Consider the following 12,159-nt stretch of genomic DNA (forward strand, 5'->3'; position numbering starts at 1 on the left):
GTAAATTATGCTCAGTCGCATGGAAAACAGTCTTCCATCCACACCATTACAATTTTGCTCCCTGAATGAAGGAAACAGGAAGTGCATCTTTGTTTATGGAAGAGCCAGACCTGACATCCCTGATATCTCAGCACATTAGATAGCCTTTAGCTGCAGTTTAAAAGCATTAGAAAAGGCAGTTCAGCCAGAAGGGAATAAAAGAGCAGCTGAGTCAGTCTCATAACTCACATTTGGGAAAAACCCAGGAATTCAGAGGAAATTCCCTCTAGCTAAATAGCCAAATTCCAGCTCTGCTCTTGGCGGCTTCCATTTCATAAATGAGCTTCTCACACATACACAGAGAGACACATTAACAGCAGCCACATACACACACACACACAGCCTACTGAAGCCAAACATCTGAGGGTTTGGCATGACAACAGCACTCAAAAGTAATAATCTGTTCTGAATGGACAGCTCAGTCAGGTAAATGCAGTCTGTGACCGTAACGAATGCTCTGCCTTTGTGGCTTTGGCTCCACTGCATAGTAAGCCTGTGTCTGTGGGACCCAGGCTTCCAGATTCAGTGTTTTCAAGCCCGTACTTAAGCATCCACACTGCACTGTAAGCATAGGCCACCCAACACTGCTGACATCTCCATACTGCATGATGCACACTTGAGTCAGACCTTCTGCTTCAAGTTCTGGTGCCATACCCTAGCTTATTCCAGGGTTCCTTCCTAGCACCCTCGCCAGCTATCGCCACTCTAGGGCTTGGTTCATAGTGGACTGTGGGACACCTTGTGTGTCCATACTCCATGACTTGACAGGCAGGGATTTGAGCCCACTGACACATCCAGCTGAGCCATTTTCAGATATGCATGCTCCCAGCAGCAAGAGTCATCAACATGGATTCCGACCTGGTGGAAGAATTTCTCCAGCTCACTGGGTCACTCCTATTTCAGGATCAGGCAGAGCATCTGTGAGACACCGGCAAACCTTTTGGCAGAGATTTTTGAGTTGATGCAATTTTAGACTTGGTTTTGGTTAAGCCATCATAGAAGGGTTGGTCGTAGGAATTACTTTGGATTGAGTAATCGCAAGTTGATTCAGTTTAAATTAAATGGAAGGATAATCAAAAACCAGGTAATCAACTAGGCTTTTTAAGTTCAAAAGGGAAGACTTTGGGAAGTAAAGGGAATTAGTTAAAGTCAACTGGACTGAAAAGCTTAAGGATTTAAATGGGGAGAAGGTTTGGAATTTCTTCAAATCAACTATCCAAAACAATCCAAAATAGGAATACCAAGTAAAAGAGGGGAAAAAAAACATGTAGAGAAATGCGCCAAACCCAGATGGATGAAGAACCACCTCAAAAAGCTTATTAGAAGTAAGCAGAGAGCCTATTCAGAATGGAAAAAGTGGTTGATCAGCAAAGAAAGCTACATCATGGAGGTTAGAAAATGCAGGAATAAAGTGAGAACTGCTAAAAGTCAAGCTGAATCAGCACTTTCCAAGGACATTAAAATAAATAAAAGTTTTTTAGTTATATAGCTAAAAAGAAAATAAGGATGGATGAAATTTGGCTGCTATGCAGTATGGATAGGAAGGAGATGAAAGTATAATATAGGTATGGCCCCAAAACTCAATGATACTTTGTCTCAGTTTTCAATAAGGATAATAATCATAATAAGGAACACGTAGAGCTTAATGTGTACTCACTGGGGGGACTAAACTTCCATCCCAGAATACTGAAAGAACTGGCATTTGAGATTGTTAGTCTAGTTAGTAGCCAGAATTTTTAATACATCTATCTATTTGGGGTTAGTAACATGTAACTGGAGAATAGCTAATGTCCTACCTATATATAAGAGGGGGGAAGTGATCTGGACAATTACAGACCTGTTAGTCTGACCTCAGTAGTATGACAAGGTTTCAGAACAAATTGTGAAACAAAGAATAACTAAATTCACAGAGCTAAAGGGGCTGGAATGCAACATGGATTTACCAAAGGTAGATCATGCCAGACTAACCTGATTTCTTTCTTTGAGAAAATAACTGATTTTTTAGATAAGTGAAGTGCAGAAGTGCTAATATTCTTGGACTTCAGTAAAGCATTTTCCATGGAACCACATGGGAAATTATTAGTTTGGAATGTGGGAGGGGGTTCAGGGCTGGGGCAGAGAGTTGGAGTGCAGGGGTGTGAGGGCTCTGGCTGGGGGTGCAGGCTCTGGGGTGGGGCCGAGGATGAGGGGCTCAGGGCTGGGGCAGAGTTGGGGGGAGGGCTCTGGCTGGGGGTGCAGGCTCTGGGATTGGGATGAGGGATTTGGGGTGCAGGAGGGTGCTCCGGGGCTACGGCAGGGAGAAAGGATTCCCTTCAGCTCTCTCTCCCTGCACCAGCACCTGGGCTGCGGGGGAGAGGCGCCTCTCCCCGCCGTGGCAGCTTCAGGGCTGGGGTCGCAGGATAGGCACCCCTCCCCCGGCCCACACAGGTCCAGCCAGGGCTGGGTTTAGGGAGGGGCATCCTGCGACAGGTCCAGACCGAGCCGCCCGGGTTTGGGCCGGGCTGCCCCAGCTGTGTCTGGGTCATGCCACAAGGGGCCACCCTTGCCATGGCAGGCTGGGAGCTGGGCTAGGTTGGGGCCAGGGGAGGTGCGTACACACACACAGTCCCTGGGCAGGTTCCCTAAGCACCTGCGCGGCCCAGCCACGCAGTTTACAGGGAACTTAGGTTCCTGGAGGTTTGTGATCAGCTTGCCCCTAACCCTTCCGTACCAGGACACATGCATGAGGGACAACATGCCATACCAGTTATAGAAACAACATGCCATGCCGGTCTGGAAGCTGGCTGCCCCACACTGCTACAGGTTCGCTGCTAAGCAGTTTGGAGTTGACAAGTCAACTCGGGAGGTAGTTGTGGTGGAGGTTTGTGAGGCAATCAGGATTCTGATATAGCCAAAGGTGATAGGCATAAGTGTTCCTGAAATTACTGCTGACTTTGAGAGAGTGGGCTTTCCAGACTGCTCAGGAGCCACTGATGGGACTCCTATGCCTATAGTTTGCTCTCCACAAGGCGCACATGAGAATATAAACCACAAATGGTACTACTCCATTGTTATGCAGGCCCTCGTCAACTACTGCGGCAGATTCATGGACACTAATCTGGGATCACTGGCAAGGGGCATGATGCCAGGGTTTTCCAGAGATCAGGACTTTACCTTTGTGGACAAGCTGGGACACTATTCCCACCAAATAACAGTTATAAATGGAATCACTGTCCCCAATGTTATTCTAGGGGACCTTGCATACCCTATTTTTCCATGACTTATGAAACCCTATCCTGTTTGCAGAAGCCCTGGTAAAAGAAGTTTCATTCTACACACTCAGTAGTTATATGATGGTGGTTGAATATGCATTTGGAAGATTGAAATATCATTGGCGCTGCCTTCAGAACTTTTTGGATGCCATTGTGCAACGTCTGCAACGTTGTGGCCTTTTGTGCTGTGCACAGTGTCTACGGGGACAAGGGAAAACCTTTTCACCAAGAGTGGACTCGTATACACAGCCGGAAAGTGCATCTGTTACCAGGGCTGGATTCACATGCATAGTGGAAATCAGGGATGCTTCATGCACCCACATAATAGGTTTACATGGTCCTATGCACTGGGGGAGGCGCGGGGCCTGAAATGGTATTTGTAATTGTTCTGATTTTGGGTGTGTTTTGTAAACACTTTACTGTACCACTACACACAGTGTATTGCTCACTGTGCTGAAATGTATGGACATTTTTTATGCTTATGGATTAATATGACATTGCATTTAAAAAAAAATCTTTAGTGAGGCCAGCCATGTACTTGAACCCACAGCTTATAGGGTACTGTGATGAAGTTCTACTTCATTACATATAATAAAATTTGCTAAAGAAGCCATGTGTGCAAATTTAATATTTATTTTAAACATGAAATACCAGTGTAAAACCCAGACATGCAGACCAGCTGCTATCCAAACATACAACACAATATCCAAACAGTGCAAAAACAGTGAACAGTGCATGTTTCCAAATAAGACTGACAGCTGTTTCTGGGTGCCCCTGTTCCTCTGTTCTCCTTGATCTTTCTAGTGTATTTTGCACATTCAGCCTGCAACTGGACTGGAGCGGAGGAAAGCACAGTGTACATTTGAACATTCCCTTTAATAGTATTCATTGGCTGTGACACGGTCCAGCCAACCCCTGAACTGTCCAAAGGATGTACAGTCTGCAAGACATAACGTGGAGGGGACTCAGGACATAGGGATGGAGTAGGAAGTGAATGTGGGAGTGGAGCAGATGCTGCAACCTGCTGTCTGGTGGCCATAACCATAAATAAATGCTCAAACAGCTCCTTCTGCTGAGGTCTCTCTTCCTTCCTCAACCTGAGGTCAGTTTCTAAGAAGTGTGCCACCAATCGCTCCTTGTGCTGTGCACCCTCTCTCTCTTTCCACCTTTCTTGCATCCTCCTCTTTCTGGTACTCAATCTGGTCCTTCTGGTACACAGTCTGCTGACCGGTTTTATCGAGAATCTCTCCCATCAATACATCTTGGACTCTTTCTCCCTGCACGTAGTTGGAGGCGTCTACTCCCCAAGGCTCCTGGTGCCACGCGTTTGCCCTACAGAAGTGAAATGGCCTTGAAAGGAAAATGGAAGAACACAATATCATCTGACCATGATAAAAAATTACATTTCTACTCTTTCAAGGGAGCTGCTTTACTTCAAGGTCAAAAGACTACACATTTTAATCAATGGGCTTTATTTTATTCACACAAAATAGCAGCTACTCCAGATGGAGCAGCACCAGAAGCCATCACACATACAAAATTCAATTACAATGATTTATAAATCCTCACTACTTTTCCCAGGGGAAGAGGATGTTGTCACTAGCTATGGATTTTACAATCCCTTCCGGCAGGGCAAGCTCTGGAGGACATTGATATTCTCGAGGTCCCTGGATGGAAGTATGAATTTCTGTTCCAGGCCAGTGGAGGACAGCCATTTGTGGGCTAAGGAGATTTTAAAGCACCTGGTAACTGATTAGCAAGCATCCAAATGGAGGGGGACTTATGAACTACAGAGGTGGCCCTAGTAAGTATGCTCTGCTCCAGAAGGTAACAAATGGTCTATAGTTTCTAACTCCATGAGAGATTCACTTTCTTCACCAGGCAGCAATGGGTGAAAATCCACTCTAAAAATTGACAAGATGCTGATGTAGCATAAAGGTGTAATACAACCTCCTTGTAAGCATCCTGCATTCATGTACAGACCTGACTGCCAGCCATGGGACTCCTAACACAGACATGCAGCCACCCTCTACTGTAATTTGGATTTAGCTAGCTATGGACCAAATACAGACTCCAGTTTCATTTGGACTCATTACAGCCAACTTTTTTTTTGACTCCGTTAACTGGCGGTCTGAAACAGTACAGATACAGCCGATTTACAAGGTGCTGCTGTATTAGCAGGGAGGTGTATGTGAGGCTCCTCATTGTAGTGCCCCAAGCCATATTTCTAACAATCAGTGAGTAACTAGTAAAAATATCATAACACCTTAACTGTTTTTTCTCAGAGTCCAGTATCCATTCTGAATCCCACATGGTGGCTCGGGAGGGAGGAGGGCACTACAGAAATGGTGTAGGTTCCACCCTGAACAGAAGCACACTATAAACCCAGCTTGTATTAATAACTCAATATGGCTATAAGCCAGAAATCCCTCCCATCCATATGTTAACAACAAAAATGACATCAGAAACTTACCAGCCTCTTCTGCTGGTTCCACTGCAGGCTGTCCCCCAGGACCACTCTGCTCCTCTGAATACAGACCCAGGGTGTGCTGCAGCCACCTCAGCACCTGGACCACTTCTTGTCCATCATCCCTCGGTGCCTGTCACTGGGGGGTTAAAAGAGTCACATCCCTGCTTAGCAGATTGTTGTGCACACAGTGGACCAAGTGCTTGCAGAAGTTCCCAGGAGCCAGTCGAATTCCTTGTAAAAGTGGAAGGAAGATAGGGAGTTTCCAGAGGTGCTGTTAGCATCCTTGACTTTGCAGCAGTCGGTCTTGAGCAGATTGATTCGCTCTCTCTATTGATAGCTGGTCGAATCGATTCCCAAAGCCATGAGCCACTCAAATGTAGCTTTGCAGACAATCATTTCTTGTGCTCTTTCTTGCTAAAGCTGAACCTCTTGCTCGCCTCACACCAGAGGTTAATCAGAATCCAGCTGTTCCTCTGACCAGCTAGAAGCACACTTGATCGAGGACTTCTTGTTAGTGCTGGGATGACCTTACCCCTTACATGTGTGAGCCAACTGTGTTTCCAGTTGAGCAGTACAAGTGGAAGTGAAGGGTTAAATGCCAAGTAGGGGTATTTGAACCAAGAGGTTTGCTTCCAGTTCCTGGGCATTGAGTGGGCCTGATACAGCTCCCACTGTACTTAATGGGACTCTTTCAATTGACTTTAATGGGAGTTAGATTGGGTCCTAAATCAACTGCTAATGCAAGCATCTTTTATGGGGAGCGGTTTGTGAAATACAAAGTAGAACTACACTACACTACACAGATATATGCTTCTCCTGTCACGTTCTGGGTATTTTTGAATCTGTTAAAATTTTACTCTCCCTCCCCCCACCCTCTGGGCTTTGCATTCCCATTGCCCTAGAACTGCATAGCTCAATGCTATATGAAACAAATGATGTCACAATGATTTTTACACTCACTATAGTCCTAAAATACAACCACAGAAATATCATCTTCTAAAATATATCTTTGGGGGAAGGGGTCATTTTTGATGACAGAAGAATGTTTGTTCCTGTTTCATACCACTTATTGCTTTTGGAAGCTGGGTTAGGACTGACCATTAGTCTCTCTCTCTCTCCCCCTTTTCTACTCATCTTTTTTCAGCTGTCTCCATAGTATGAAAAACCCTTTAACTCCCTAGCATTGACTTGGATATTCTGCTGGCTCTACTACTTTCCCCCTTCCTCTCCCACCAGGGGCGGCTCCAGGCACCAGCGCAGCAAGCGCGTGCCTGGGGCACAAGCCGTGGGGGGCGGCATAGAGTCAGGCTGCCTTTGGCAGCATGCCTGTGCGGGAGGTCCGCCGGTCCCGCGGCTTCGGCGGCAATTCGATGGGACCAGCAGATCACCTGCAGAAATGCTGCCGAATTTGCGTGACCAGCGGACTGCCCGCAGGCATGCCGCCAAAGGCCGCCTGACTGCTGTGCTTTGGGCAGCAAAAACCATAGAGCCGTCCCTGTCTCCCACCCTACAGAAATCTGCCCTTTTCCCCTCAGAGCCTGATTTAAGACCTATAGTACTGAATGCACAAAAGTTATTGCATTGTTTAAATGGAAATAGTTTACAACCACGAAAGCCAGAAAACATTCACAGACACTAGTACATCAACGTTAACTGTCCCGTGGTGGTGCTGTTGCACTAAGACGTGTGATCATGTAATGAGACTCCAGCAGTAGCCAATGGGATATACTTTTTAGCAGTTTCCCTGCCTGTAATAACTGTGATAAACAACTGTGTCTTCCTCACAGGGGTATTGTAAGGATTAATTCATGTCTGTCAGGGCTTTGAAGATGGACAACACTATACAATGCTATTATTTTCAGGAACCCCAATGAATGAATCAAGGAATCAGAATTCAGTTTGATCTCTTTTGACCCATTTGATATGATTTTCTATTTTAATTTCCATGGAAGAGAAGTCTAGACAGTCACAAGCCTGCCACATCCCTTTGGGTGCAGTTATTTTCTACATGCTTTGAAAGACAGAACTGTGCATGGATCCCCTCCTTCCCAACACACCCTTTCTTGCTTTAATTAATACATGATACAAGAGCTACTCTTTGGGAGTATATATTTACTATATAGTTTCACTGAGGGAAAAGAGAAATGAGACATTTAATTGAAATGTTGTCTAATAAGAACCAAACTTTTAAAAAGGCCTCCAACTATTAGTACAGGGGAAAAACCCCAGTTCACAGGGACCCAATCATCCTGGTGTGCACATAACTTTCACTGAGTTCAGTGGGAGCTGCAAAGGTGAATCTCCAGGAAAATCAGGCCACAGGTATATATGGCAACTGCGCATGCAAATTTGAGTAGTTACATGTCTGCTTTTTGGATGTATGAAAATGTGGGTTTTTACAGGTGCAAATTTGTGACACTCAAAACTGTAGACCCCAATGTAGAGACTCTCTTGAAAATCTGGCCAGAGTGTTTTACTGATCTTGCAATAATCCATCATTGATTCATTAAGAGGCATACGTTAATGACAGCAGAGACTTAAAACAAAACATCCTTTTCAGGTTCCTATCAGAGGCCTGCACTGGGAATCAGGAGACCTGGTTTATAAACGCCTTGTTCAGCCACTGAACTGCTGTGACACCTTGAGCAAGTCATTTCACTACAGTTTCTCTACCTTTCTCCTATGTAACTTGCTTTGAGATCTGTCAATAAAGAGCACTATAAGAAGTGCATTTATTATAAACAATTAACTTCCAGAGAATCAGAAAGGGCCAGAGACTCATCTCTACTTTCTCACAGCTCATGCATTAAGAACATATTTTCTCTTGTGGAATATTAAGTCAGTCTATGTATAAGCAGGGTCCAAACGAGCTCTCCTCTGACATCTAGTGATGAGCCGGGGGAGGAGGGGAGAGGAGAAGACTTCAGGAGCAGAATGTGTTTGCACAAACATGCCCACTCTGGTTAGGTGCACAGCAGATGTAGCTGCTTTGCCCAAATGATCAAGTTTGGCTGGTTTGGGGTTACAAATCACTCTAGTATTGAACACAGGGGTAATGAAACATTATTATCCCAATTTTACAAGTAAAGGGCAGCAGAACTGTGCTTAGCATGCTCTGATTGAGGTGGTCACCCAAAGCTGAACCTCATTTGCTAAGCAGGAGGTAGGGATGTCAAATGCCAGTGAAGATGAGAGTGCTTGGTGACAGATATACCTATGTGATGATGTGGACTAGGGGTCGGCAACCTTTCAGAAATGGTGTGCTGAGTCTTCATTTATTCATTCTGATTTAAGGTTTTGCATGCCAGTAATACATTTTAATGTTTTTAGAAGGTCTCTTTCTATAAGTCTATAATATATAACTAAACTATTGTTGTATGTAAAGTAAATAAGGTTTTTTAAATGATTAAGAAGCTTAATTTAAAATTAAATTAAAATGCAGAGCCAGGACCCAGGCAGTGTGAGTGCCAATGAAATCAGCTCGCGTGCCGCTTTTGGAACACGTGCCACAGGTTGCCTACCCCTGATGTAAACTCTGCTTAAAGAGTCCCAAACACCATTTGACCTGCCCCTCTCCAGCATTTAAAGGAGAGCAGATTAGCCTCAGTTGAGAGCCCTTCTGTTTGGTAATTCCTGGAGCTGACATCACTACTGAGCAAGTCTAGGGGCTAAGCTTACACTAGGGTTACCATATTTTGTGCCTCCTAATGGAGGACACTCCCGGGGGCCCCGGCCCCGCCCCCAACTCCGCCCACGCCCCCGCCCCAACTCCGCCTCCTCCCAAAGTCTCCGCCCCCTCCCCTGCTTGAAGCCTGAAGCAGGTAAGGGGGAGTGTGGGGGGGAGGAGGCGCGGCCCAGGCTGGCCCCCGGCGGCTCCAGCCTGGGTCGGCTCGGGCCCTGGCCGACCACCCCCGGCTCCCAGCCCCCCGACCCCGGCCCGGCTCCCAGCGCCGCGGGCCGGCTCCCGGCTCCCAGCCCCCCGACCCCGGCCCGGCTCCCCGACCGTGGGCCGGCTCCCAGCGCCGCGGGCCGGCTCCCAGCTCCCCGACCCGGCTTCCCGGCTCCCAGCCCCGCGGGCCGGCGGCTCCCGGCTCCCAGCCCCGCGGGCCCGGCTCCCCGACCCCGGCCCGGCTCCCAGCCCAGCGGGCTGTCTCCCGGCTCCCAGGCGTGGTTGCCTAAATTTTAAGAGTGCCTCACACCCATTTGATGCTATAAATAACAATTTCATAATTCTAGTAATTAAACTGAAAATTAATCAGAACAGTGACGAGTTGAAGTACAGTAGGCCAGTATGGGACAAAGGGAAATCTAAACCAAAGATTATCCCAGATCAGGCCTCTTATCTGATCTAACCTATGAAGTTCAACATGGAATATAAAATGAACCATCGGAAGTGAGATGAACAACCCCCCCAAATTAAGTCCAAACAGTCAAGAACTAAAAAAGCCTACTGACTCTCAAATTGGGCTCTATTGTCCACTGATATTTTGAAAAGCCAGATACATACAGATCCAGTAGGATCTCCCAGCTCTCTCTGAAAGTTTCCTAAATTATCAACAAAGCTACCATGAAAACAAAGATTAGCATAATTCCCTAACTTTTCAACAACTGCAACCTGACTGTCAGTGTAGGACATTCCAGGCTGGGTGTGTGTAGTGAATTTAGAGAGAACGTGTTTGCAAAATGTAGCTGACAACACACTTACTTATTTTACTCTTTTTTTTTTTTTTTTTTTTTTTTAAATGTTCACCACATAGTCAGATGTTCTCATTTTGATCTGCCATTTCAGGAAAATAATAAAACACTTCCCTTCAGCTTTCTCCTGATGCCATAAGGACCAATCACAACCAAAATTAGCTTGCCTAAAAGGTATGGCTCTGACACTGCCTTCTTCAAACTAAAAATTCAGGTATTCACCTTACCCACTGATTTAAAAATCACAAGCCAGACTGTTGATTTCCTTACTCACAGTAAGGCTTCCCATTGACTTCAGTGGGATTATTCATAATATGAAGCCCTATTCAACATGAGCAAGAGTATCAGTCTAGCCCTCCGTGATTAGCACCATTGACTGCAATGGGACTACTCCCAAATGAGATTCTATACAATATAAGAATGAAAGAATCTGGCCATAAGTATGTCCAGAACAAGAAACAAACAGCTAAAAGCTTCTATTTAAAAGGACAAAATTATAGCCAAAATATTCACCATGTTACACAGGCTACCTCATCCTCTCAAAAATAGATCTTAAATGATCCATTTCTAGAACAACAACATGACAGCAAAACTGCTGAACAGCCAGCAAAGAGGAAAGATTACACTTGCCCAGCAGGTAAAAAGGCAGCTTTGCTTTTCCTATTCTGTCTCCGCTAATTCTTCTGTTGTTCCTTGAATACCCCAATATCTGTCTTTTCATACGGCGACTCTTCACTGACATTTATTCCCTCCCCCTGTAAAAGGCAGGCACAGGAAGCGCTAAGGAATAACATACAAGATTGTAAATGAAAAATGTCCATATCTACCATGCAGACAAGCAAAAGGAAAACCAGCTGTCGACTTCAGACACACTCTTGGCTAAATTATGGTTTCAGATTTCTCTCCCCGCCTCTCCTTCAGCATCATTTTTTCAGTCTCTCCACATCACAAATGCACCATCCATCTGCCCCGCTCAAATAAATGATGAGAAGGTAACACTGGCATTACACCACCCCCAGACACCCCCCACAAGCATTTGGTGAAATACTCACAAGGATGGAGAATTCCTACACATGATGGTCCATTTTCTTGGTTTAAAAAGATGGAAGGTAAAAAAAAAGCTTAGCAAACTAAAAGGAAATTCCACCCACACAATCCTGCAGCCACTGCAAAAGGAGCACAGAAGCTTGCTGACGTCACAGATTCATGAATGGATGTAAATTGGGATGTGTTAGGATTCAGCACAGAGCTTTCTGTGGTGTGTGCTCTGAAAGGGAAATGGGGGAAGTCAGAGGGGGACAGCCAATCAGCTTCAGACAGCTATGGCCTGCCTTCTTTTAGAAGAATCTGGTCACAGAATAAACAGAGCCCACCAATCAGGCCTCTCAGGGTTATGACACACAGCCTACTGGCTGGGAGGGGTGTGTGTGTGTGTGTGTGTGTGTGTGTGTGTGTGTGTGTGTGTGTGTGTGTGTGTGTGTGTGTGTGTGTGTTAATGAAAACATCATTGTTAATGACTGAGATACACAGAGGAATTTGATAAAATACATCATTGCCGCCATTCTGCTGAAAGGAACAGAAGATATAATTCCATTTAGTGACTTCTCTTATGACTTTCTGTCCAGCCATATTCCCTGTATGATAAAAGCATATCCAAATAACCACCATCTGTTATACAAACAAAATGTATTTGGTAAGCAGAAA

The 12,159-nt window shown here is 45.4% G+C and overlaps 1 protein-coding gene across 5 annotated transcripts in view; it reads right to left on the minus strand.

The window, feature by feature from the left end:
- Nucleotides 1-12,159, minus strand: part of MAP3K13 (mitogen-activated protein kinase kinase kinase 13) — a 128,855-nt gene that overhangs the window by 57,509 nt on the left and 59,187 nt on the right. Inside the window, exon 1 of one of the 5 annotated variants that reach the window (XM_034780867.1) lies at nt 11,508-11,796. The exons of the other annotated variants lie outside the window; for them this stretch is intronic. The gene's annotated coding sequence lies outside the window, so the exon portion shown is untranslated. Of the gene's footprint in view, nt 1-11,507; nt 11,797-12,159 lie in introns of those variants that run through there. 5 annotated transcript variants of the gene reach the window in all.

The sequence above is a fragment of the Trachemys scripta genome, chromosome 9 (assembly GCF_013100865.1).
Source record: "Trachemys scripta elegans isolate TJP31775 chromosome 9, CAS_Tse_1.0, whole genome shotgun sequence".
NCBI lineage: Eukaryota > Metazoa > Chordata > Testudines > Emydidae > Trachemys > Trachemys scripta.